Source organism: Sarcophilus harrisii, chromosome 2 (assembly GCF_902635505.1).
Source record: "Sarcophilus harrisii chromosome 2, mSarHar1.11, whole genome shotgun sequence".
Taxonomy (NCBI): domain Eukaryota; kingdom Metazoa; phylum Chordata; class Mammalia; order Dasyuromorphia; family Dasyuridae; genus Sarcophilus; species Sarcophilus harrisii.
Window position 1 is genome coordinate 46,842,158 of NC_045427.1, and position 26,899 is coordinate 46,869,056.

At 42.0% G+C, this 26,899-nt stretch overlaps 1 protein-coding gene across 11 annotated transcripts in view; it reads left to right on the forward strand.

Moving 5' to 3' along the window:
• CBFA2T3 (CBFA2/RUNX1 partner transcriptional co-repressor 3) overlaps positions 1–26,899 on the forward strand; it is a 115,768-nt gene that overhangs the window by 12,274 nt on the left and 76,595 nt on the right. For 4 of the 11 annotated variants that reach the window (XM_031950126.1, XM_031950133.1, XM_031950134.1 and 1 more), the window contains exon 2: positions 12,114–12,197. The exons of the other annotated variants lie outside the window; for them this stretch is intronic. The gene's annotated coding sequence lies outside the window, so the exon portion shown is untranslated. The remainder of the gene's footprint in view (positions 1–12,113; positions 12,198–26,899) is intronic. 11 annotated transcript variants of the gene reach the window in all.

A 26,899-nucleotide genomic window follows, 5' to 3' on the forward strand; every position in this document is an offset into this window, starting at 1 on the left:
CTCTTATTAAATGCTTACTGGGTTGTCAAGGCATTGTGGGAAAGACTGAGGATATCAAGAAAGGGAAAAAATGCTCTTTCCCTTCGAGGAGCCCACACTCTGAGTAAGTGTGTATATACAGAATCTATATAGAGCAGATGGAAAGAGGGAAGGGGATAGGGCATGGGATGAATCAGGAAAAGCCTCCTGCAGAAGGTGGGCTTGGACTCACAACTGAAGAATGCCAGGGAAGCCAGGAGGCAGAAATGGGAGGGGGCAGAAGGGATGGTCAGCGCCAGTGCAGGTGCAGATGGGGTGCTGAGTGTCAGGGAGCTGGAGGCCAGGGGAGCAGGGAGTAGTGTCAGAAGACTAGGAAGGTAAGATGGGGCCAGGTTGTGAGTGTGAAATGCCAAACAGAGGCATTCATTTGATCCTGGTGGAACTCCGTAGTCCGGCAGGTGCTCTAGAAAAATTGCTTCACCAGCTGAGGAAAGGCTGCATTGGACTGAGGAGAGATGGGAACTCTGCTGCTGATGTAGAGTGGATGCCTGAATAAATCACTTCTCTCTGTGGCTCATCTGTTCCTTCATCTGTTAAATAAAGAAGTTGGAGTAGGTAGCCCAGTTCTAACGTTCTGTATTCTTTGTTTCAATGGATCAAAAGATGTAGGGATGTGGGAGTTATATAGATTACCCCAAACCACCCTTTAATTTTATAGATTAAGAAACTGATCCAATTTATTTTTATCCTGTATATATCTTGTGTGTGATTTTTTTTTTGTATTTTGCCTTTCCCTTTTTGAGATCAGGGAACTGTCTTTTGCCTTTCTTTGTATCATCACCACTTAGCACAGTGCCCATCACTACACTTAATCAATACTTGTCAGCTGATTGGTCCCCAAAGGTGAACCGACTTATTCAAAGTCCTATACTGGAACATAATTCAAATGTTGGACGGCTCCCTTGTATTAGATATAGATCCAGTTAATATTCTTGGATGAATCTCTGCCCAATTGAGAATCCCTTGCTTCTAAATGTGCAATTGCCAAAAGTTTTCATTTCTGAAGCAGTGCCTCTGGACAGTGACAATAGTCCTACAAAAGGCATTATCTTTTCAACGAGCTTTGATTCTGATTTACACATTTTAGAAATCTTCTGATACTTTCTTTGAAGGTACACTTATTTACCTTCTTCATTCCAGTCTACACTGGATACGTCGGCTGTCCAGTATCGTTAGTATGGGCCCTGCACTTTCTATTGCATTTGATGAACTATCCAATAGTTTGAGAGCCTTGATTCTAGTCAATTAAATGTCTATTAAGTACCTATCATGCGCTAGATGCTAAAATTACAAAGACAAAAAACCCAAACAGTTCTTGCCTTTATGGGGCTTACTTCTTCTGAATGAGTGGAGAGGGTGAATAAATAATACAAAGTAATAAGAGAGACAGAGACACACACAGAGGGAGAGAGACAGAGACACACAAAGAAAGAGACAGAGAATTAATAAGAATAGTCAGGAGAGATCAAGATAAACTTCCCCTGAGCTGTCCTTTGAAGGAAATGAGCTATTCTAGAAGGCAGAACTACAGAGGGGCCATGCAAAAGCCCAGAGATCAGAGGTGGAATGTTAGGGACTAGGAATAAATAGCTGACAGTCCAATTTGCCTGGAATGGAAAGAGCCTGAAAAGGAATAATATGGAGCCAGACCCTTCGAAGGCTGTAAATGCCAAGCTGATGAGGGTACATCTTTTTTTAAATGTCAGAAGCAATAAGGTCTCATTGACATTTTGAGTTTTATTATAATAGATAAATCCAATATACATAATGTATAGAACTGACAATATCACCTCCAGCTCATCGGCTGTGCGGAGGATGGATTGGAGAAGGGAAATATGGGAGACCAAGAAGGAGGCCAATACAATAATCCAGGTGAGGGGTAATGAAGGCACAAAGTAGGATGGAGGCTGGGTAAATGGGAAAAGAGAGACAGATGCAGTAGATATTATGGAAGTAGGCTAAATCTGACTTGGCAGCTGATGGGAATTGAGGGAATGAGAAGCTGCCGAGATGACTCTGAGGTTGAACAGGTGGTGGTGCCATCAACAGAAATGGGGAACTGGAAGAAGGATAGATCTGGGGGAAATAGAAGTTCCACGTTGGACATGTTGAGTTTGAGACATCCAGCAGGCAGGCAATTGGCGAGTCAGGCAATTGAAGCTCAGGAGAGTGATTAGGACTAAGAGATTTGGGAATGCTCTTCATAAGAAGTTAAAGTCAATGGAAACAATGACTGCAGTTTAATTGGAGCTGATGGGTTGGTTGGTAATTATGCAGCCAGGAGACAGCTGGAGTATAGAGTAGGAAAAGCACTGCCTTTGGAATCAGGAGACCTGGGTTTGAGTCAAGTCAAATAGGATTTGTTAAGCAACTACTATGTGCCAGGCAAGTGCTTGGAGTCTTGGCAACTTGTAACTCTGAGCTCCAGGTGGCTCCGTGCCTCAGTTTCCTCATCTGTAAAATGGGGGTAAGGAGGATGATGTTTATACTATTTTCGTCACAGAGTTATTTTGAAGTAGGGTACTAGATGAATGAGTCATTCTTAGCAAGGCCCAAAACGCTGGATTTGGAATCAAAGAATGAGGCTTTGGAACCCAATTCAGCTCATTGCCTCTTCCCACAGGCTTGGGCAGATTTCTCCACCGCTCAGGGTACTCGTTCTCTCTTCTGTTAAATGAAGAATTTGGCCGAGGTGAGCTCTGAGGTCCCTTCCAGCTCAGTGGAGAAGCTAAATGGGGAAGATTTAGAAAGTGCCACCACCCCATTCTCCTACATCTGTGTCTCCATAAACCAGTCCTGATCCCCTGCCAAAAAGTTAAGGGGGAACATATGTTGAGCGCAAACTCCCGCTCTGCTTCCCTGCCTGAGCCCTCTTCCTCTCCAACTGTAGTGTTGATGGAGCAAAAATCTAGATACGTGTTTGGTCAAGACCCATGGGCAGGCGGGATGATTTCCCCAAAATGTCAGAGAGTGAGGGATGTCTATGGAAAAGCAGATCAAGCACCTGAGAAACTCTGAGTCCTTCCTTAGGATCAGACAACACCATCTGGAAACCAATAACAACAAATAATTGCGCCATTGTTATTGTTATACAATCATGTGACCTCATTTGGGATTTTCTTGGCAAAGATACTGGAATGGTCTGTCATTTCCTTCTCCAGGTCATTCCTCAGATGAGGAAACTGAGGCAAACAGGATTAAGTGACTTGCCCAGGGTCACACAGCTAGGAAGTGTCCAAGGCAGGAAGATGAGTCTTCCTGACCCCAGGTCTAGCACTGTGGTATCACCTAGCTGCCCACATATAATCACTAGCCTTTATATAATTTAGCATCCCTTGAAAAATGACCATGTGAAACATCTCCATTTGGGAAGAACCAAAGTCTGCTCTAGTTGGAGGTGACGTTTACTGTTAAAATTTTAAATTTGCCTCTTTAGCAACTTCTACTTACAGTCCCTAGCTCTTCCCTTTGGGACCAGGCCAGTTGGTTTATTCTATCATTGATTGTTAAGGAACTAACTTTTCCATGTTAAAAAAAAAAGTATCAATACTCTTTCCAATTACTCTTAATTAATTAATACTCTTCCCTCCTCCCCAATTGTTTGGTGCATCTCTCTTCCATCCCAGGGCCTTTCTAATACTTGAAGAGGGAAGGTGCTAGTTAACCCACCTACTCACACTCAAGGGACAGAGTTGTGGAGGAGGCAGAGGAGGACAACCATAACATACTCACTTGTGCTCCTGAACAGTCCTCCTAACAAGCCATTCCCCTCAGGGATCCCCGAGTCTTAAAATTAGACTCGGACATGACCCATCGGTGCTGACTTTTACTCCTATAGAGTCAAAAGCTTTTATGCCTGTGGCTCAGAGTTGAGTTGACAGATAAATCACTTATAACAAGGTCTTCAGATTGCCTGTGGTACCCTCCATGTCAGGGAGAGGCCCAAGGCAAGCTTTCCAAAGCTCCTATTTGAGTAACAGGATTTCTCAAGGGAATTACACATTCACATGCTGTCTCCCACTTACAGCTCTCAAATATGGTGCTGAAGAACAAAGAAACATATTCTCTAGCCCTTCAGATTCTCCCTGGTGCTATCCTCTAGAGTGCTTTGTCCCGATCTCTCCTTTGTTCCCCCTCACCCCTATTTTGTATCATATTTATCAGTATATATGTAGAGCTCATAGAATTTGGAATCATGAGGTAGGTTATAAAACCATCTAATCCAACCCTCCTGTTTCGTACATTCAACTCAACATTTATTAAATGCCTTCTAGAACAATCACATTTATATAATACTTGAAGGTTTGCAAAGCAGTTTATAAATATTATCTCATTTGACCTTCACAACAGTCCTGGGAAGTAGATGCTATAACCCCATTTTAGAGATGAGGTAGAGATTAAGTGACTTGTATGCAGTTGTACAACTAAAAAGTGTTGGAGATAGGATTTGAATTCAGGTCTTCCTCACTTCAGGGCCAGTGCTCTATCCACTGTGACACTCGATACCTATATGCAGACCCTGGGAATACAAATTAAAAAAAAAAAGAATCCCTACTCTCAGGGAGCTTACATTCTATTAGGGAAAAAGTTATATATATGTGTGTATATGGAGAGAGAGAGGGAGAGATGGATTAGATATATAAATACATAGATATATGGATGGAGAAGATAGATGGATGGATAGATAGATGGAGAAAATAGATAGATGAAGGATGAATTAATATATAGGTCCATAGATGGATGTAGAGATAGAAAAGATAGATGGAGAAGATAGATAAATAGATGAAGGATGAATAGATAGATACATAGATGTAGAAAGCAAAGAAGACAGATGGATGGATAGATGGAAAAGATAAAATAGATGGATGAATGGATAGATAAGTACATAGATGTAAAAGATAGAGAAGATAGATGGATAGAAAGAAAAGAGAGAAAGAAAAACAGATAGATGGAAAAGATAGATGGATGAATGGATACATAGATAGCTAAAGAAGATAGAGGGATAAATGGAGAAGATAGATGGATAGATTAGACAGATAAATAGATGAGATAGATAAGCAAATATAAGATAATTTGGGAAGAGAAGGCCTTGTTTAGAAGATGCTCTCTGAGCTAAATTCTGAAAGAAACCCAAAATTTCAGGGAATGAATGAATGAGAAGTTCATTAAGTGCTTACTGTATATCAACCATATAAAATAATCCTTGCTCTCAATGAGTTTATTACTAATGGGAGAAATAGCACACTGACGAGTAGTGGTCAGTATTATCTGATATGAAAAATTTCTGGGATGGTGAGTGGGGCCATGGAGAAAAACAGGAGGACAGCCTTTCTGGGAACAATGGAAAGAATGATCTAATTATGATTCCTTATACTGGTGGGAAAGCAAGAGGAGAAGGTAGGGGAGGGTTGGACATGGTAGAGGTGAGGTAAAGTGAGATCTCACTAAAGCATAGGGTGGGTAACTTGAATCATAATAGCGGGGTCACATAGCTACTGTTGTTTGTTTCATTGTGTCTGACTCTTCTGACTATATGGGATTTTCTTGACAAATATACTGGAATGATTGCCTTTTTCCTTAATTCATTTTGTAAATGAGAAAACTGAGGCAAATACGATTACGTGATTTGCTCAGGATCATACAGCTAGTAAGTATCTGGGGCCAGATCTGAACTCGGATCTTGCTGACTCGAGGCCCCATGTTCTATCTACTGCATCCTCAAGCTACTGCCTAGTTAGGTTAGACATTATTCCAAATAAAGTATGTTTTTCAATCCCTGCCCCAAAGGAGTCTGTATTCACCAATGGAATATATTGTGAATAGGCTTGTAGAAAGATACATGGACAGAGGTCATTTGGTTTTTCACAGAGATGTTTTTGAGCAAGACTGGGGACTAAAAATTAATAAACATCTACAATATGTACAAGTGTTAGTGTTTGTGGGTTTTAAAAAAAATCTCCTGGGTATCTGCTCATAAAAAAATTGAAACCCATTATAAAGTAGGATTGATTTGGGCTCGAGGCCTAATTGGTTGGGAGAGAGAATTTGAGTGCCATGATCCCGGATTCACAGGAGGCACAGGAGAAAAATACAAGAATTCTTGACTTTGGCTCATATGGATGGATGATGGTAGTATATTATCAACAATAACATCAACAAATCACATTTCTGTAGCAATTCAAGACTGAAAAAGCATTTTCCTTGCATCAGTCCTGCAAACCATACAAGTAGGATTATTCCTATTTCTCAGGTGGAAAGGCCAAGCTCAGAGAGGGGAGAAATGATTTGCCCGTGTTCACACACTGATACATGTCAGGGGCCAGATTTTAAAACTGGAGATCAGCTAGTTTTCCAGGATTTTTTACCTAGGGTCCAAGAGCTTTAAAAAAATTAGATAATTGATTTTAATATAATTGACTTCTTGGTATTTTATGCCTCTAAAAACATGATTCTGAGGAGGAGTTGGCAATCCATCCAGAGAGGCCCTAGTCCACCTTTTTCATTTTTGTAGCAAGGGTGTATGGGATATTCAGGAAGATTGTCAACTCTGCTGGGAGAATGGTTGAGCTCTTTCCTGAGCTGCCTGTCCATAAATAATTTGGTGTCCACCTGGCACTCAGGTTCACAAATGGCTCCAAGAAGCTGGAGCACGCTCAGAGATCACGCCCTGATCTTGGCTCCTCTTGGCTGTTGGGCTGAACCAAGGGGAGGGTGAGTGACAGGAGTGAGTTAAAGATTTCCCCAATGGCATGGGCAGATGGGAACAGATGATCCAACGGCCATTAAAGTGGCTGAAGCAGGAGTCCCCTGTAAAGGAGGCTGTAGCCTTCCCCACATGGCCAAGAGGTCCAGGACACCAAAAAAAGCCAAGAATCCCCAACCTAGACCAGATGCTTCCTTTAACAAAGGTTTAAGTGACTCGTGCAAAGTCATGTAGCTAATGGTAGAGCTGGTAATAATAAGTTAACATTTTTAAGGCACAGACACTGTGCTAAGGACCTTACAAATATTATCATGTTTGAGTCTCACAACAGGGTAGGTACTATTAAATAGCCCCATTTTACAGATGAGGAAACTGAGGCAAACAAATGTTAAATGGCCTGCCTGGGGTCACACAGCCGTCTAAGGGTGACTTTGAACTCCCATTGTCCCAACTCTAAGCCCAGCAGCCTTATTCACTGTGCCGGGCTGGCTTTCTGTGTTATCGTCCATCCATCTATTCAACCAATATTTATTCAGCATAGATAGCAGACTATGGGGTTTTGCTTCATGTCCTGATTATATTATATTAGTAGACTGAAATTGAGATTGGGGCCAGGCCTGCAGCAGCTTGGGTAAAGAGCAAGAACGTGTTTTTCCACTTTAGACTTGTTTCTTCATCTTTAAAATGAGTTTATCCCTTAAAGATCTCAAATCAGAAAGACCTGAATTCAAAGGTGGCCTCAGACATTTAGTTGCTGTGTGACCCTGAGCAAGCCACTTAACCTCTGCCTCAGTTTCCTTCTCTGTAAAATAGATAATAACCTTTCAGGGTTCTTGTGAGCAGCATTAAATGAGATAATAGCACTGGAAACATATTAAGCGCTATATAAATGTCCCCTGTAAGGAGAGCGTGAGTACTTGGAGATAAATAATTGCCCGCAGGCAGTGGACTTTTCCTTTTGCTCATTACCCCATCAATGGGCATTTGGCTGGTTTTTCCCTTAGGAAGTCATGTCTGAGAACTCCCAGTCTGTATATTTGCTGCACATCTAGGCTTTCATTCCCTGGCTGAACTTGGTGAGGAGGACACTGAGGGAGTGAGAGGAGGCAGAGGGGAAAAGGAGTGCCGTTGTTTAAGAAGGCAGGGGCAGTGCAAATGGAACTCCGACCCTCACACGAAAACTTACAATTTAAAACAAAAACATCAGTCAAGTATTTTTGAGGCTGCCTTATGGGATTGTGGTCAGAGTCCCTAAACAGCCTCTCCTTTCCCTCTCACCAGATGCTGGGGAATACTTCCAATCTTTCACCAAATGGTAGCTGAGCTCCTTTAAATCGCATCTGGCTGGGGTTGACTATTCCTCACCAGTGCCCAAAACTCTCCCTCTTCTGCTCCCTGGCCCTCCATCCCCCCACCACCCCAATTCCCAAGTGGCGGCCGAGAGACATTAGTCATTTTTTCTGTGCAGCCTAGAAAGACCTGCTCTTGACCACATCAAAGCCGGAGACCTGGGCCAACGGTCCAGCCCTCCACTTCTCCCAGCTCCCAGCCAGGAGTCCCGCCACAGCTGGGAGGCCAGACCCACCCAGCTTGCCTCAGAGTTGGGTGAGCTGGAAGATCTGACCTATTTGCTCTTGCACAGCTGGAGCGACAGTAGGGAAACTCTCTGGGTCTTCCCTTCCAACACTTATAATGATGTGGGGTGGAGGCAAGAGGGGGTGGAAAGTCAGCATTTCCAATATTATTATTTGGTTAGAGGGGAAAACAGTTCACAAAAAATTGCTGCCCAATGCCAGCTGAAACCAACTGCAGAGGCCTTAGCATCTACAAATTGCCTTCCTCCACCAGGCCAGCCTTTCATTAAGCTGGCCCAAAGACCCAGGGCTAAAGCTAAACAAATAGGTCTCCAATTTCCTCCTAGATCCCAGGGAGAGTTAGACAGGCCCGGAGCAGAATCCTGGCTTTGGTTTATATATTTATTTTCGATTTTTCCCCCCTAAGTCGGAAAATAATGTTGCAGTTAATTCTCAACATATGCTCCAGTAACATAATAGCCTCTAGTTTTTTTTGACCTCTGGTTGCAAGGGGGGTGGCAGTAAACAGACAGAAACCATGGCAATCACAACCCAGAGCCTGCCCTGCAGCAGTGGGGCTTTGGGATTGCTGATCAGAAGGCGCCGATATATGGCAGCCCCATGGCCGTGTGTCCTAAAGGGCTCCTCTTGGATCAATTCCATTTGGAGTGGATGGGTGGGGGAAGCACGAAGAAAGGGGGCTGGAGACCCAAGATGGGCTTCCCTGCCTTTCTGTCCTGGGTCAGCATCGGGGTTCTTTGGGATAATCCAAAAAGATAGGCCAGTCAGGAACATTTCAGGACATTTTGTAAGTACTGGTTAGTTATGACCCAAACCTGACTCTCAGCTCTGTCACAGACTGAGTCCCTTCTTCTGGACCTTAGTTTTCTCCTTTGAAAAATGAGTTGGAAGATATTCCCACTGCTAACATTGCTTGGACCAACTCATATTATTGAAACAGGCAATTGAGATCCTGTCTTCTATAATCTCTCTCCCTCTCCCTTTACCTCTCCCTCTCCCTCTCCCTCTCCCTCTTCCTCTCCCTCTTCTTCTTCCTTTTTCCCTCTTTACTCCCCTCTCTCTATCCCCCCTTTCCAGAATGCTTTCCTCAAAACAACTCTGTAGGATAGGTAGTATAAGATTAGGAAGCCAAGGCATGGAGGGGGAATGACATTATATTCTCAAATTCATACAATATGTAAATGGTGAAAGTAGACTTTGACTCAGGGTTCTGGATCCCAATCCAGTTCCCTTCCTGCACTGTCTCCCTGGGTGCCTGGTACATTTGTTGAACGAACAAACAATGAATGAGTAAATAATAACACTCAAGAAACTAGGACCCTATAATCTGACATTAAAGAATTTATATTATGGATCCATCTTCCCTCAAATGTCAGTGCGTTTCATTTACATTAGAACAGTGCACGTCTCATTTGATGTTTGTTGGTTTTGGAGGGCAGGGGAAAGAGGTGATTGTAATATGTAAGAGTAAAGAAAACGAGCAGGTCCCACGTGACCATAGAAGAGCACCATCTGTGTAGAGTATCACACAATATAAAGAAATGAAGAGGAAGGCCCAGGTATATTGGATAGACTCTCAGTGAAGATGGATGGGCTGGAAAGACATGGGCAAGAGTGCCTGGGATGAGTGGGGATGGGTGACTCATGAGCTGCATCACTGGGGGAGAGGGATGAGGAGAGTAGCCATATGGATGAAATCATATCCTTTGAAATATTGCCATATTGGCCAATGCAAAAATTTGTTTTGTTTGATTATGGATATTTGTTATAAGAGTTCTGTGGGTTTTTTCTTTTTTAATGAGGGAAGAGGTAGGAGGGAAAGGAAATAGATTTTTATCCATTGAAAAAAATTAAATTTAAAAAAAGAAAAATTGTCTTAATACACTATGGATTTTAGGTCATAGGTTCTAAGTGCTATATGGAAAAACCTTGATTATCTGACACAGCAATGAGTATTTGACAAAGTTCTAAAGCTTCTAGTTAGCTGTTTTGTGCCCTAAAAGTATACTGAGTCAGAGCCTGCACCCCACCATTATAGAATGAGGGAATTATACCTGAGGAGTATCTGGCAGGAGTACCTGGTGTGTGTCACTTACTAGCCATTAAGTCATCTACCTCCAAACCAAGAGCCATCAGTAACAGCGGCAAATGCCCCATATGAAAGGAGCCTCAGAAAAGCACCAAGCTAAGGTTCAGAACATTACACAGTAAACCCACAGGAAAAGTCCATTCTTTCCCCAATATGGAGCCCAGGGAGAAAACAATAAACTTTAAACAAAGCAAAACCAAAAGCCATGAGAATGCTGCAGTTTGATGTCAGAAGTTAGTGCAAATAGACTCTGGCCATTGATCCCCCACCTTACTTCAAGATTCCCCCCTGGCTCTCGAGACACCACTGGGGTTCCATGACCATGGTATTCCTCTCCTTCTTGCCTTCTTCCCTAACATCAACCTAAACCTTGAGGATTAAAGACTGAACTGTTTGGGGGCCAGACTGTCCCACTGCTGCCCCCCTTACTCCAAGTTAAAGAATCCCCAGCTATTGCTCTTAGTAAGCTTAAGGCAGGGATTTATGAGTTAGCAAAAGAAACAACACAAACACGCGTGAAATAAATAGCGATGCAATTGGCAAAAGAAGGGGTCCGGACAATAAGTGCTATCATATGATCTAAGACAGGAAAAGGTTCTAGTCTAACACCCTCCATTCTACAGATGGGAAAATTGAGAAGAGGGAGCTGGTTTGTAAAGTGGCAAGGGAATACAGTAAGTTAGAAGGGCAGCATAGTATAGTAGAAAGAGTGCTGAAGTCAGACCTCAGTTTGAATCCTAGCTCATAAATTAGCTATGTGACCTAAAACAAATTATATCTCCCCACTAAACCTCAGTTTCCTCATCTGTGAAATGAGGATAATAATGTTTTATATATGTGTGTGTGTGTGTGTGTATACATATACATCATGACTGTGTATATATAATTTGACTTAACCAATTTCATCAGTATAAGGAGCTTATGCTGACAATCTCCTCTATCAGTGTAAATTGGTACCATCTTTATATCTAATCTAAAAAAAATATTAACTTGCCTATGCTACATGGCTAACATATGGCAGAAGTGGGATTTGAATACAGGTCTCTCCCAGTCTGAGGTCAGCTCCCTCTCTCTTTTTTCTGTCTCCACCCAAATGATTCTGCTTCTCATTGATTGGGCAACAATAAGTCTCAGTCCAAGTTCGGTTGGTTATTGATGGCTCTGAATAATACAAATAGCAATCTTTTTTGGTTTTGGCCAGAAACTCTCAGGGTCTTCTCTTCCCGAATTGATTTTCTTTTGATTAGGTAAAAAGAGGCCAATCTTTGCTTCATTTCTTACCTATCCCTGATCACTTATTGGGCATCGCCTCAGACAAACTGAGACCTGGGAAAGACCAAAGCTTAAAAAGGGCAGAATCTCCCACTGGGCTACCTCCAGTTGTCCACTGGACCCAGATGGATCTGGAGGAGAAAGCGAGGCTGGTGACCTTGCGCAGCCCTCCCTAACTTAAATTCCCTTGCATGGTATCACTTCCCTGATGTCACGGTCCACTTTGAGGATGCAGGACAAACAACAATACCGATTATACCACATTTCCTCTCCAATAGTAGTGTGTGTATATAGTAACAATTATACTCCCTACTTAAAAGGATTATCATGAAGAAAGTACTTGCAAAGCTTAAGATAATATATCAATATGTGATACGATTAAGGTGATTTCAAAATCCTTTTCTTTCATCTGAAGGCTTCAGACCTGTAACTTTGAGTCCAGAAGGGCAGCTCTTTGGGTCCGCAGAGCATGTCGCCTACGTGCCAAGTGTCTGGAGCAGTAAGTCAGTAAATAAGCATTTATTAAGCATCTACCAGGGGCAGCTAAGTGTTGAAGCGAGTGGAGCATTGGGTCTGGAGTCAAGACTCCCTGAGTTCAAAACCAGTCTCAGTTAGTTAATAGTTGTGTGACTGTGGGCACGTCTCTTAACCCCATTTGCTTCAAAATGAACTGGAGAAGGAAATGGAAAACCACTCAAGTATCACCTAAAGGGGGTGATGAAGAGTTGGACATGACAAGCACCTACTATGTGTTAAACACTGTGCTTTTAAACCGGGTCACATTTAAATATATGTGTATGTGTTTATATGTACACGCAGTTTTCCCACTAGCTCAGAACTGGATAATGACCAGGACTATGCTGGTATAAGGGGTCCTAAAACTTCTCTGCTGGTCTCTCCAGCTCTCAGATTAGCAGCAACCCACCCCCAAATTGTAAGTCAAGAATTTCCATTTCCATATGATCCATACCAACATTTCAACCACAGACTTAAAGCTCTCAATGGTTCCTTAAAGGAACGGAACATAAAAATTCTGAAGAGGATGTCGTGACTCATAAACAGACTTTAGTTTGGTCTTATGGGAAGATAACAGGGTTGAGAAGTTTTGCATTTCGTTATATCCCCTGCAATTAGCACAGTGCCTGGTATGTGGGAAGCACTCAATAAATGCTCATTGACTGAATGACCTGGGTTCATAGATACAAAACAGAAAGGGACTTCCAAAGCCATGGCATCTAACCCCTTCATTCATAGATGAGAAAACTGAGGTCCATGGAAATAATACTGATCCAGGGTCATGGATACTAAACATCCGAAGGGATAGCTGCACCCGGGTCCTCTGACCGGTTTGGGCTCAACTTTGACTCTAATAACTGAGTTATTTTGGACAAATCTCTAGGTCTCACTTCTCTTTTTTTTTTTTAATGAGTTTAGAACTAGATGGTTTCTAAGATCCTTTCCAGAGTTTTTCTAATGACTGAGCATTCTACATTCTAATGTCTCGCTTGGATATTCTGAGTTTTAAGATCTACTATTTTCTGTAGACCCCTTTGGACTCTGACATTCTGTTTTATGAATGAGACAGTCTTTCGTCCCAGATCCCAGTGTAGTTGGGAAAACAGCACATACATAAGAAAACGAACAGTACCAATGAGTGAGTTTACTGGAAATGGCCAGTGTGTGGTAGAGACAGTAAAGATGGTGGGATCCCTCACGGTGGAGAAGCGAGTGAGTGTTGCCTGTGCCTCAGGGAGGTCAGCACTCCCTGGCAATGCTCGGCCCTACAGCAGGCAAGTCCAAACACGTACAGAAGCCTTGGCATCCTGATCCCCTGCCTGACGGCCTGTGCTTATTTGTAGTGTAACAAGAAGGTGGTTGGGAGGAGGGAAGGTTGGTGTTCAGCCCAGCAAATAGGAGACAGCTGGAAAGGAACAGGCGTGGGGGTGCGCCTGCGCAAACCCCAACAAGCTGGATCATTTAACACGGGCCTGAACACCTGTTCCCATCCACAGTGACCTCATCCTCTGTGCTGTTTGTTACCAGGTAACCACCCGGGAGACGCTGCTGGCACCTGATGGGGTCAAGGGATGAAGGGCAGGCCTTCCATAAGGAGTAGCTCTTGATAGCCATCAAAAGGATTTTCCAGTGGGGAATCCTTGACTCTGCTTAAAAAGACATCTACTCACTCCCTCTCTAACTCAATTCAATTCAACAAGTATTTCTTATTTTGTATTTACACAAAACCAACTAGAACAGAGTGCTTGCCCTCAAGGAGTTTATATTCTGTGTTGTTTTTGCTTTAGTCATTTCAGTCATACCTGACTCTTTGTAACCCCATTTTGGAGTTTTCTTGGCAAAAGTACTGGAGTGGTTTGTCTTTTCCTTCTCCCGGTTCATTTTACATATGGGGAAATTGAGGCAAACATGATTAAGTGACTTACTCAGGCTAAGAAGTATCTAAAGTTGGATTTGAATTCAGCTCTTCTTAACTTCTGGCTGAGTGTTCTACCTCCTGACCCACCTAGCTGCCCAATAGTGGATGTGGGGGTTATTATTCTTTCTTGAAAAGGTCCAATGACATCGTGAAGGAAATGTCTTGACTTGTGCATGAGGAGAAAGTGGATTTCAGGCGTGGAAGTTAAATCCTGGTAAATGAATAAACACTTTCCAAAGGTGATGGAATCCTATTAGTGACTGACTGATGGCAATGTGTGTAAGTAATTGTGGTCAGTAGTGGTGTCTCCTTGGCCAAGTGGCTTTGGGGAGGAGGAGAGGAAACAGCAAAGAGAAGGTCTCAGGACTCTTTCTTCTAGAAACACGCGATGATACAATCAGAGAGAAGGCAGGTGTACAGGTGAGGGTCCTGCCCAGCAGAGAACATAATGAACTCCACTCTTCCTTACTCGGAAGGGCATTTAAAGTGAACCATGCCGGGTCTCCTGGGGCAGGAGAAATGTCATAGAATTGAAAGTCATGCCCCTCTGAGCAAGATTCAAGGTTCATGGATATTGAGTCAGACTCACACCTCTTCTGCGGTCATAGATGAGGCCGTTTGTCCCTTTGTGCAGATTGCAGTGAGAATGGAAGGGACCTAGAAGTTTGACATCTGGGATTTTGGCAGAGAGGTTCCAGAAAGATGTATCCAGTTGGGATCCTGGAATCCCTTCAGTGGCATTCCTGGGAGATGAATAAGTACTTTTGAAAGGATTGCAGAGATGATATTAGAGATATCAGAAGGATATTTAAGCAGCTGAGCCCAAGAGCTGGCGAGGGAGATCGATACAGGTCATGGCCAGGACAGATGTAGACACTGGTCTCCATTGCTATTAATGAAGTCTCACTTGCTGACCACTAGGTTGAGGAAGTCCCGTTTGTGAGATTCCCAATCCCAATTAATTTGTCATTTGGATCATGTACTAACCTGTCCTCTGGATCAGAGATAATAACACAGAACTGTTGAGCTACTGGGGAGTGCTGGATGTCCAGGGAACACACTGGCCATCTCCACTTACATGGTTAGGGTGGGGGGCTCCTGTAAGTCAGCTCTGTCATCAGGATTGTCCAGGATGGCCTTGTGCTCCCATTCCTTTAGGGACCCTTTCTAATGATTCTCCTATCTTTTCCTCTGTATCCATCAGTGTCTCCTTTTTAAGGAAGCATTCTAAGTGGGTAGATGGAATAAAGACATAGAACTGGGAACCTTATTATTATATCTGAAGAAGGGAGTACATTTCATTATTTCCCCATCATGCTTTCTACATTCAGGCCATCCTCCTTCCTTGGCGTCAATAAGATCTGAATTCAAATCTTGTCTCGAATATTGGTTTATGACCCGATCTTCCTCAGCTTTCTCATCTGTAAAATGGATGGGGATGGACTTGATGGCTTCTAAGAATTCTTCCTGCTTTAAATTTATGATCTAAACCTCCATCCCAATCTCTTTGGAGCCTTGGGTTCAGCCTCTGGAATTCTGAATCACCTTATTTTGCCTTGAATCAAACCTCCAGGTCACTTTTTGATCTGTTCTGGATTATACTTCAGCATTTATCTCCACTTCTAGCTCCCCTTTACCTGTGATCATCCCCCATTAGAATGTCAGCCCTGAAAGAGCCAGACAAAATCTTGCTTTATTTGTATTCTCCGTGCTTAGCACAGTAGATCCTTGGGAAAGCCTTTTTTCCTTTGAACATGCTCTGAAGGTGTCCACCATGCAGATCCCTTTCATCTCAGTCTCCCTGGAAAACAGGTAGCCTCTAGATGAAAATTCCCAGAGAGATGTGTTGACTCAGCAGGACAGCCCAGGTACCCTCCAAAGTACCCACTGGGAGAGTGAGTCAAAACATGGGGAGGTTTCGGGTCGCACCTAGAGTTAGAAACAGCTGAGCACAGCCTTTGAGCAGCTCTCCCTGCGGCAGCTGCTGCTCCCACCAGTGCTGCCGGCCGCCACCGTTCTACTTTCTCCCTTGTCCCATCTGTTCCGTTGGACCGCTTCCCAAGAATGTGATCCTTAGGGAGGAGAAAGACAACGAGAAGCAAAAGGCAAAGGAAAGAGAATGAATTGCACTGGAGGAGTGGCTGATTTGAGAACACCATTGGCATCCCTAAGGATCGAAATGGTGGGTTACAGTGAAGTGAAAGCTCTGGATCTGAGAGCAAAACCCTGAATTCCAATCCGGCTTCCATATCTACTGAACTCCAAGCTGCACCTGACTGTGCAGGTCATTCCTTCTCCTGAACCTCGGTTTCCTTTCCTGCCAAACAGGGCAAAAATTCCCTCCAGTCTCGTATGTCCATGATTGTGTGCATGTTGTTACTGCCATTGGAGTGTAAGATCCTCGAGGGCAGGGGCAGTTTTGCCTTCCTTTGTATCACCTAGTGCAAAATGTCTAGCCCAGTGGTTCTCAAATTTTTTGTTTTCAGTATCTTTATCCTATAAAAAATTATTGAGGATCTTTCCAAAGAGTTTTTGTTTATCTGGATTATATTTATAGACATTTACCATATTGGAAATAAAAACTATTTTTGAATTTGTAGACCTTCTAAAGGGGTTTCAGAGATCCCCAGGATTCTCTAGACCATATTTTGAGAACCACTGGTCTAATACATAGCAAGTACTTAAGAAATACTCGAGGATATCATCAGATATGGCAGATGAGAGCTGAATCTAGAGTCAGAAAGTGAGAAAGACCTTCCCAGATATTACTAGTTATGTGACTATACTTCCCTTCTCTCAAATTCGGTTTCCTCGTTTGTAAAGTGAGAATTATAATAGCCCTAGAACCTTCCTCCCATGGTTGCTTTGAAGCTTATACATTCTCTCATGATAATGTTTGCAAATGCTTTGTGAATCTTAGTATAGCATATAAATGTCAGTTATAATAATAAAGTTATAATAATACTGTCTTTCTCCCAGGGTGCTTTTGAGAGAAGGGCTTTGCATAGAAATGTGAGATTACTGTTATTACATTAGACCCCGCTCCAAGTAGGCTGGCTCTCTCTCTGGTTGGAAGCCTAGTGAGTGGGGAAGTGATTGAGAACCACCCGCATCCAGTTAGAATCTATGCTGGAAGCAGTTCCCTCTGCAGGCAGAAAACCTGTGGACATGATTCCACTCACCTGGTAGGGTATAAAGCCATCTCCCCACCTGAACTTCATGCCAAAAGCACCATCTGTGCCATCCGAGCGTTGACGTTTCAGCCGACGGGCGGATTCTTTCAGGGCCTCAGGGTGGATCTCACCTGCAAGGAGGAGACTCCTCCCTTATGGCACCTGAGCAGGTAAAAGAGAGAAGGGCAGAGAGAGATCTTGTGAAGTTAAGTTGACCTGGTTTGGACTGGAATAGGACCTAGCACAAAGCAGAAGATTATCCTGTAAGAGAAAGTGTTCTATAGTAAAAGAGTTGCTGGATTGGTTATAAGTGGGCCTGGGTTCAAAACCCACCTCTACTCTTGATATCTCTGTGACTTTGGGTAAGTCATGTGCCCTTTTAGTATTCTCATTTGTAAAATAAATTCTTTGGGTTTGAATCCCTTCTAAATCTGCATCGAGGATTTTTAACCTGCAGTCCAAAGAGCTAAGTTCAGATTCAGAACCTATACTTACTAGAATCTAGACTCCACATTTCTATAACCCTAGATCATTTTCCCCTCTCTGAACCTCAGTTTTCTCATGTGCAAAATGGGGCAAAAATTACCTTCAATTTAGCCTGCATTTGTTTGATATATACATAGTTGTCTGCATGTTGTCCCCTCTTCCCCATTAGGATATAAGCTTTTTGAGGGCAGAAGTCATATTTTTGCTTTTCTTTATGTCCCCAGTTCTTAGCAGAAGGCCTGGCACAGAGCAAATGCTTTAGAGATCAATAATGTATAGATTTCAGACAATCTATGAATTTGGATGGGGAAAAAGTTACGCCTTTATTTTCACTAAGCTTTTGGCTTCCTTTTATGCATGTATGCATGTATTTAATTTTGGAAAACATTTGAAAACATGATTGTGAAATGGGGCCTGTAGGTCTCACCAGAATCCACTAGAATGCCCAAGGGATTCATCCATGACACAAGAAAAGATTAAGAACCTCTATTCTATATCCTAGCAACCCAAGAAAATGCATATATTCCCCAGACAAGTAACAATATTTTTCCAATCTACTGTATCCTCATTCAAGTAAGAGCAATGTCAGCACTGACATCAGAAGAAACAGATGCCAGAGGCTTATTCTAGGATGAGGGAAAGAGGGATAAAGTTGTCTGAACCTCTATTTCTTCCCTGCAATCCATCGCAGACTGAGAACAAGCTGTACAGGGCCACCTGCTCTTAATAATTTAGTTGCTATTCCAGCAATTACAGTGACAGATGAGTTTAATCCCTAAAAGTGGTTAAAAGGCCACAAAGTAACAAGGGGATAGTGTGACATTGGAGAGATGTTTTGAAGGAGCCAATGGGTACCAAAAAAGGGCCACCAATAAATGATAGTTCTTATTTCTATCATATTTAAAGGTTTATGGAGTACTTGTTTCACAGCCCATCAAAATGGGTAGTGCAAGGTTTACTATTCCCTTTTTTTAGATGAGGAAACTGAGCCTCAGGAAGTGAAATAGTGCATTCAGGGTCATGTGAGTAGTGCTACAATTTGGGAGTGAAACCAGGTCTCTGAACTTAGAATCTGGTATTATTCCCTCTAGCCCAGGTCTGGTTTTGTTTTATTTTGTTTTTTTTTTTTTTTATTTTTTAACTCTTTGTATCATAAATGCTTTGAGCAGCCTGGGAAGCCTCTGAATCCCTTCTTAAAATAATGTTGTTAAATGCATAAAATACATATACATAGTATAATAATATACACGTGCATACATATAATATACAATATGCATAATATTATAAAGGAACCCAAGATTAGTCAAAGAATAATTTTCCCCATCCAAGATTACAGCCCTCAAAATCTATCCACAAATCCCTTTGACCCAGATTAAGGGTTCCTGTAGTACACTATATAAAACATTCAAACTCCATCATTTCCAAGGAACCAAAAGTAAGGTAATTCAAGGGCAGTGGAGGAATGTACAGTAGATGGAAAGGAAGGGCCTGAGCAAAAACTATGAGGGCCAATGGGACTCATGGCTTGGGAGCTAATGGTTGGTCAATCCATGTTGTACACATCCCATGAAACATTCAAAGAGGCAATGACCAACCTTGATTCCAAAGACCAATGGTAAAGCATGATACTTACAGAGAGGAAATGAACTCAGGGAATAGAATAAGATCTGTGTTTCTGGCAAGGCCAAAAGGGGAATTTGTTTTGTATATATATTTATTACAAGGGTTTTGCTGGGGTTGGGAGGAAGATAAGAAAATCCTTAGGGTTGAAGAAGAAAGAAAGGAAAGGGAAGGAGGGAAGGAAATAAATGAAAAAGAGAAAGAAAGAAGGAAAGAAAGGGAGAGAGGGAAGAGAGACAGAAAAAGGTGGGAGAAAAGAAAGGAAGAGAGAAAAAATAAAGTATGGAGGGAAGAAAAGAGAAAGGGAGAAAAGGGAGGGAGGAAACATTTATTAAGCTCCTATCATGGGCTAAGTGCTTTACAAATATCTCATTTTAGCCTCACAGTGACTATGGGGAGGTAGATGGTATCGTTATTCTCATTTTACAGTTGTGGAAACTGAGGCAGAGGTTAGAACTATCAAAAGAGCCACTGAGTAAATCCTCTATGTAAGATTTATTGGAGGAACTGGACAAGAATTACCCAGAATGATAAGACATGAATGGGTTGGGATCTGCCTGAGAGAGGGAGTGCCCATATTTACCAAGGAGCAGTGCATTTCTGAGAAATTTCATGTGAGAGAATCTGAGAAATACTCACTAGGGGAGGCCCATGGTCCAATAACATCTGAAATTATCAGTCCCCAGCAAGAGCTCAGGGGATCTCGTTTTGAAAAGGAATTGTGTTTCTGTGTCATTAATGAGAGGCAGCAGAGTGCTGTGGGGAGGATGCTGGATGAGGAATCCCTAATAGACCTGCATTCCCATCCAACATCAGCTATTAATTACCTGTTCAATCCTGAGTGAGTCAATAGACTTCTTGTTTCTGTTCACCAGTTAAAGGAGACGTAAAATACCTCCAGTCATTTATTTCCTAGGTTTGTTTTAAAATTCAGCTGAGGTAATGTAGGCAAAAATGTTTTGGAAAGTAAAAAACATGAATAGAAGACAAATTCTGAGGGTCTTTCTGCTACATCTACAGCCCGTGTTCATTAGTGGTTTGAGAAGTATAGTTTGGTGTCCACTAGAGCCATAATTAGGGAGAGGCAGTCTGGGCTTTGTCCTAGAGCAGTGAAATGTAAAGAGCACCAAAAGCATAAAATTTCATTGTAGTAGAAATAATCAGTTCATTGCCTAGAAGAGGAGATGAGCAGGAATAAGATCAATAATATATGTGGTACAGTGAGTGGATAGAGCATTATGTTTGGAATTAGGTAGATTTGTCTTCTTGAGTTCAAATCTGACCTCAAGATACTTACTAGCTACTGGGCAAGTCACTTCATGCTGTTTGCCTCAGTTTCTTCATCTGTAAAATGAGTTTGAAGGAAGAAATGACTAACCATTCCAGTATCCTTGCCAAGAAAATCCCAAATAGGCTCACAAAAAGGAATAATGTACCAAACATTGTGTTGAATACTTGTAAATTTTTACTCTTTCAATCCTCACAACAGCCCTAAGAAGTGAATACTGTCATTATCTCCACTTTACAGTTGAGGAAACTGAAGCAGAGATCACACAGCCTGCAAGTGTCTGAGGTTGGATTTGAACTGAATCCAGACCCAGAACTCTCTGTGCTGTGCTATCAGCTTCCTCTAACGAAAACTTGTTAAAATGAGAAATCCTCACGGGCCAGTGCTCATGTGAGCCCCCAGCCAAGGGAACTTACTAGGTTCTGCTTCTGTCTGCCCTTCTCCCAACTGAATTTGTTCTGAGTTTGTTTGAGGGAGTTTTTTGTGGCTTGTCCAGGGAATGTTTTGTAAGAGTTGCCTGATTGCTCTGAAAGGCTTTATGGGGCTGGGCTCCTTTGGGCCCCCGTTGTTAGTGTGTTTCATGGAGTCATGACCAGTTGTGACATCGCTTGCAGGGACTCCTGGCGATTCCCAGCACGGTGTGCCTCAGTGAGTCCATTATATAAGGGCGTGCTTATTTTCAAGGTTCTACAAGGGGAAATTATGTCATGGGAAGACAGCTTCTCACCTAGGGATCTCCCAGGGTGGAGGAGATGACTTTTGGAGAATCCTTAATTAGTGGATCTGGACTAGCTTATATATCTGGGTGCCGTCCAAAGCCTGACTTTTCCTAAGGGCTAGTCTGGTCCCTCACAGAGGCTCATCATTAGATACTTCTAACAGAGAACAAAGGTAACTTAGATCTCGGGGCTGAAAATACCTTTTGGGGTCAGTCAGCAAAGAATATTGTTTTTGGAATCGGAAGATATGGGCTCAAGTGCTGACTCTGACATTTGACATCACTTAACTAACTTCCTCAAGACACCATTTCTTCTCTAAATACTGATGATGCTTCTATATAACCCTTCTATTTCTAATTCTTCTATAAATTGCACTTCGCACTACTCACCTGGAGAAATACAACAGGGTGTGCAATGTAAAGATAAATATAAAATATATAATAAAATTCAAGTTAAGAGACTTGAATTTAAATCCCAACTCTGTCATCAACTAATAGTTGTGATCAATCTCAGTATCTCTGGGTCTTATTTGCCTACTCTGGGAAATGAGGGTGTTAGATCAGTCTGGGAGTTCTTAAAGATTTTGTGTCCTGGACCTTTTAGGCAATCTTTTTGTAACACATTTGTTTTCTTACTATCTTCTTCCTCCCCCTCCCCATTAGATTAGAAGCTCCTTGAGGGCAAAAGTTATCTTTTGCTTCTTTTTTATATCCTTAGTGCCTTGCACAGTGCCTGACATATAGTAGGTGCTTAATGAATGTTTATGCTCAAATTCACTGACAATCTGGGGTGTTAGAGGACTTCTTGGATTTTAGTATGAAATATATAGGCTTATATAGATATGTAGACTTATATAGGCTGATACAGGAGACCAATAATATTGAAATACAGTTATTAAAAGATTTTTTAAAAAAACCAAGTTCACCTGGGTCCTGGTTCCATGGATTAGATGACTCTTTCCAGTTTGTCTATGAATCTACCTTTATCTCATAGGATTGTTATGATGAACATGATTTATAACCTCTAAAGTGCTACATCCCTGCGAGTTACTAAAATTATTACCTAGCCTCTCTTCCAAACAGACCCAGGAATCCCTTCTATGGCCTTCCTGGCAGAGGAGGGAGCACTTTTGGAGGATGACAGCAAAGATGATGAGGTCAGACGGTATTTGAGCCAGCTAAGTGGGAGAGCCAGCCCTTGTCCTTGACTCTCTGGACATGGGTAGCTCCTTTCCCCAAGAAACTCGGTAACCAGAAGCCGTAGCTCTCTGACCTTATCCCACAAAGGTGAGAGAAATTAAACATGTCTCCTGACTTGTGTCAGTGATAAATTAATTCTGCTGCTGCTCTATACCTGCCTCATGGGATTATTTAAGGCTCAAAAATTATTTCACAGATTTTAAAGTCCGCATGAATGTTATTATTATATGTACTTTTAATTTATTTATACCTTATTTTTATTATTGTACTTTCTTTTTATGGTATACAGAATTATTGTCATATTATTATTATAACTCATGTTAATAAGGTACAGAATCTTAAAGAGGATTTCAAAGGTCATCTAATCGATCAAAATTTCTATCACATCCCTGAAAGAGTGGTCATAAATTATAATAACAACAATAATAGTAGCTAGCATTTTTATATCAGCTACTAGGTATCAGGCATTGTACTAAGCACTTGACAAACATTATCTTATTTGATTCTCACAACAACCCTTGGAGGTAGATGCTATTTTACAATTGAGGAAACTGAGTCAGAAAACATTTAAGTGATTTTCCACTCACAAAGCTTGTAATTTTCTGGAGTCATATTTGAACTGCAGCTTTGGTGCTCTATTCAGGCAGCCCAGGTCACCCAAACTCTGCTTTGAAGACCCAAGAATGGAACTCTCCAAGAGAGGTTTCCTGAAAGGGGAGGATTCTGGGCTGAGGGAAGAGGTCTCTGTGCAGCAGTTGTGAAGAAAGGCAAAATCCCTGGAGCTGGCTGGGAGCCATTGTTTTCACCAAGCACCTTAATCCATCATTATCTAGGCATATTTCAGATTCTTGCCAAGCTTGAGGTGGGGAGGAGAAGAAGGGGGGATTGCAAGCCGGCTTCCCCTATTCCCATGCCATCCTTTCTGCTGCCTGCGTGTAATTAACAGAGTAATTAAAAACAGGATGAGTTAATTGGTATTCATTTATGTGGCAGATGTTTTTAATTGAGGCACGAAACAATTTACCTGTTTACATAAACAATGGCGAATGAAAGCTTGTAAAACAGAGATTTTTTTTTTAAAGAGAGAATTGAAATAACTTGTTCGTCTCTCAGCACTGGCCTCCAACTTGTGAAAGACAACCAGTCCCCAGATGGGGATGGAGAGTGGTGGAGGTGGAGGGAAACAAGGCAGCATAATGCCAAAAGGAAGCGTCTGTTAAAATGGTGGAAATCCAGAGGAGTTGGTTTGCTTTGGGTTTTGCCCCCAAAATAGAGAGGATTTGTTGTTCCATGTTTGTGTGTCTGAAGGATGTGTAGTATAGACAGAAAGGTGTTGGTCCTGGGTTCAAGTCCTCCTTCTAAACTGGACAAGTCACTCGACCTGACAATGGCCAGATAACTTTCAAAGACCCTAAATTATGGACTCATTGACAAACTGCAGTAATGGAGAGTTTCTACTGGAGTAGTCCATGAATTTAGACCAAGGAAGGCCTCTGAGGCCATTGGGTCCAATCGCCTTATTTTACAGATAAGAAAATATCTGAGAAAAGGGGATTGTGCCTTAGAGACCCATAAATAGTAAGTTGCCAAAGTTTCATTGGAACTCAGGTGTTCCTGGGTAAAATTAGAACTTTATTCATCATGTCACCTGAATCACCAGTCCATCTTCCCTGCTAAACAAAACAAAACAAAAAAGAAGAAAAGTATATATTTCAGTAATAGATCGGAAACTATATAAATAATTCATAGATTCACAATTTCTCAGAAACAAAAGTTCTTTTGATAGAACTGACCTGGTTAGGAAGGGCTTTGGGGGAAAGTGGGTTCTCCTTTTTTAGGACTCTCTCAGATACTAGCCTCTCTCTCCCCCACATTAGGCTCATAGACGAAGCTAATATACCCTATCTTGGTTCTGTGGGCTTAGTCCACCTGCGATTTCTAAGGAAATCAAAATCAGAAATTCTCAAAGTTGGAAGGGACCTTCCAGTTCAAACTATACTTGGGAAAAACCACAAACTTCTCTTTTATAATACCCCCCCCTCAAGTGGCCACCAGTCTCCTTCTGGAGAGCTCCAGGGGGCATAACACCACTGCCTCTCACGTATGCCACACGGAGCTGGGGTAAGACTTCCATTAATGGACCAAGAAGACTGGGAGCCAGAGACTTCTCCATTTGCAGAGAAGTGGGTCCTGAAATGTACCTCCCAGCTTTCATCTCCAATAAAGATTGGCGTGCATCCCTGTCGTTAATAATTGCCATAAATATGGGGTGTCCCCAAAGTCTAAATGGGGCTTTAAGCTTTAATAGATTAAAATTTAAGCTTTACTAGCTTAAAACCACACTAAAATTTTGGGTTACCACGGTCTGAAAGCTGAAGGGAACCTCATTGGCCACCAAGGTTTACCCATCCCTGAGCCAGACTCTCCTTGACAACTTTCCCAATCTCCTAGTTTTACTTGGACACCTCCAGTGACAGGAAACTTACTATCTCCCAAAGCAACCCATTCTACTTTGAAGTAATCTAATCTCTGGGCAATTTCTCCTTACTTCAAGCTTAACTTTTCTTCTTTGTAACCTCCACCCATTCTTCCTAGTTCTACCCTCTGGGCTCTAAGCCGGACAAGTCCAGAATTACCTTTTTGCACTTAACTGCCTTCTTGGCTGTCATACGACCTTATAAACGTATATATATGAGACTGTGGTCTTCTATGACTTGTAGATGTTTTTCAAACAAACAATTGTCTATCCTTTACCTCATTGTATATATTTAAAGGTGATTTTCTGAACACAGTGATGTTTCTCACTGCTGGATTTCACCTTCTCTGATTTGGCCCAGTGATCTAGCCTTTCAAGATATTTTTAGGTCCTGGCTCTGCTCTCTAGTACGTTAGTTGCCCTTTCCAGCTCTGCGTCATATTTAAACCGATATTAAACCTTTTTGAAGCCATCCTGGCTCTTAGTGGTGTTTTCTTCCTTTGCTGCCTCTGTGATACAATAGTCTAGAAGTTTGTTAAGAATCAAAGTGAAGTTACTGTCCCATAGTGTACTTTAGATGAAATTAATTGCTGGGAGGAGGGAAGGACTAGAAATGAGAAGACAAGGAAAGTAAAAGTTCATTTCAAGAAAAGATGTATTTACATATTTTAATGGGGAGTGGAGAGAAACACCAAGCTGAATTGGAATCAGAAGATCTCCTGTGTTGACATCCTAGTTCTGCTACTTTATGTGAGTAAGTTTCTTTCTCTGGGCCTGTTTCCTAGTATGAAAAATGGGAATAATTTTTTGTTAACCTCCTTTTCAGAGTACTTGTGAGGAAAGTGATTTGTAAACTGTAAATTGCCTTATAAATGAAGTTATTACTAGTAGAAAAGAAGTTCCAGTATTTCCAGGATGAAGCTTTAAATCCAAATCTATTATTAAGCTATCAGTTTTTAGATGGTACAAAAGCAAGAGAAATGGACCTGAAGTCAGGAAGAATCATCTCTCCAAGTTCAAATCTGGCCTCAGACACTCACTAACCGGGTGACTCTGGGCAAGTCATTTAATCCCGTTTGCCTTCGTTTCCTCATTTGTAAAATAAGTTGGAGAAGAAAATGGCAAAAGGGACCATGAACAGTTGGACATGACTGAAGAACAGCGACAAGCTAACATTTCTATAATGCTTTACAAATATTGTCTCACTTGATCCTGACAACAAACCTGGAGGGGCTAGATGCTATTAAATCTGCTGTTTCCCTATCTGTGAAATGGGGATGATTATAACATCTATCTCCCAGACTTTTGGTGGTGATAAAATGAGGTCATATTTGTAAATATTGGGACTTGGATTTTGCAGAACACTGTAGAACCAAAGAAGGGATTCGTGCTCCCTGCTAGTGAGAGGGCACACGCTAGCAGTCAGAATGAAAGTCAGAGAGTTCTACAAACCCCACTTCTGTTCCTCCCTCAGCCCTACTGTGGTTAGTGACTTTGGGTTAGCCTTAGAATTTCTCTGTTCCCTAAATTTCCAGCTGTAAGAGAAAAGACATTTGACTTGGTTAGGAAAGTACTGAGAGTGTTAAAAGAAAACACCACATGGTGATGTCACAAGTTGAGTTCAGAGCCAAAAAAAAAAAAATTCCCCACTTCCCCGAGGTCTCTCAAGTTCCCCTCTCCCTCTACCGTCCCCTTAGCAGGTTGTCCCAAAGGCAGTGAGTATGTGGCGACTAAGAGACCTCCTGAGACTGGACAGCTATAGGAGTGAACCTGGAAGGAAGAACACAGACATGGATCGAGTAGGTC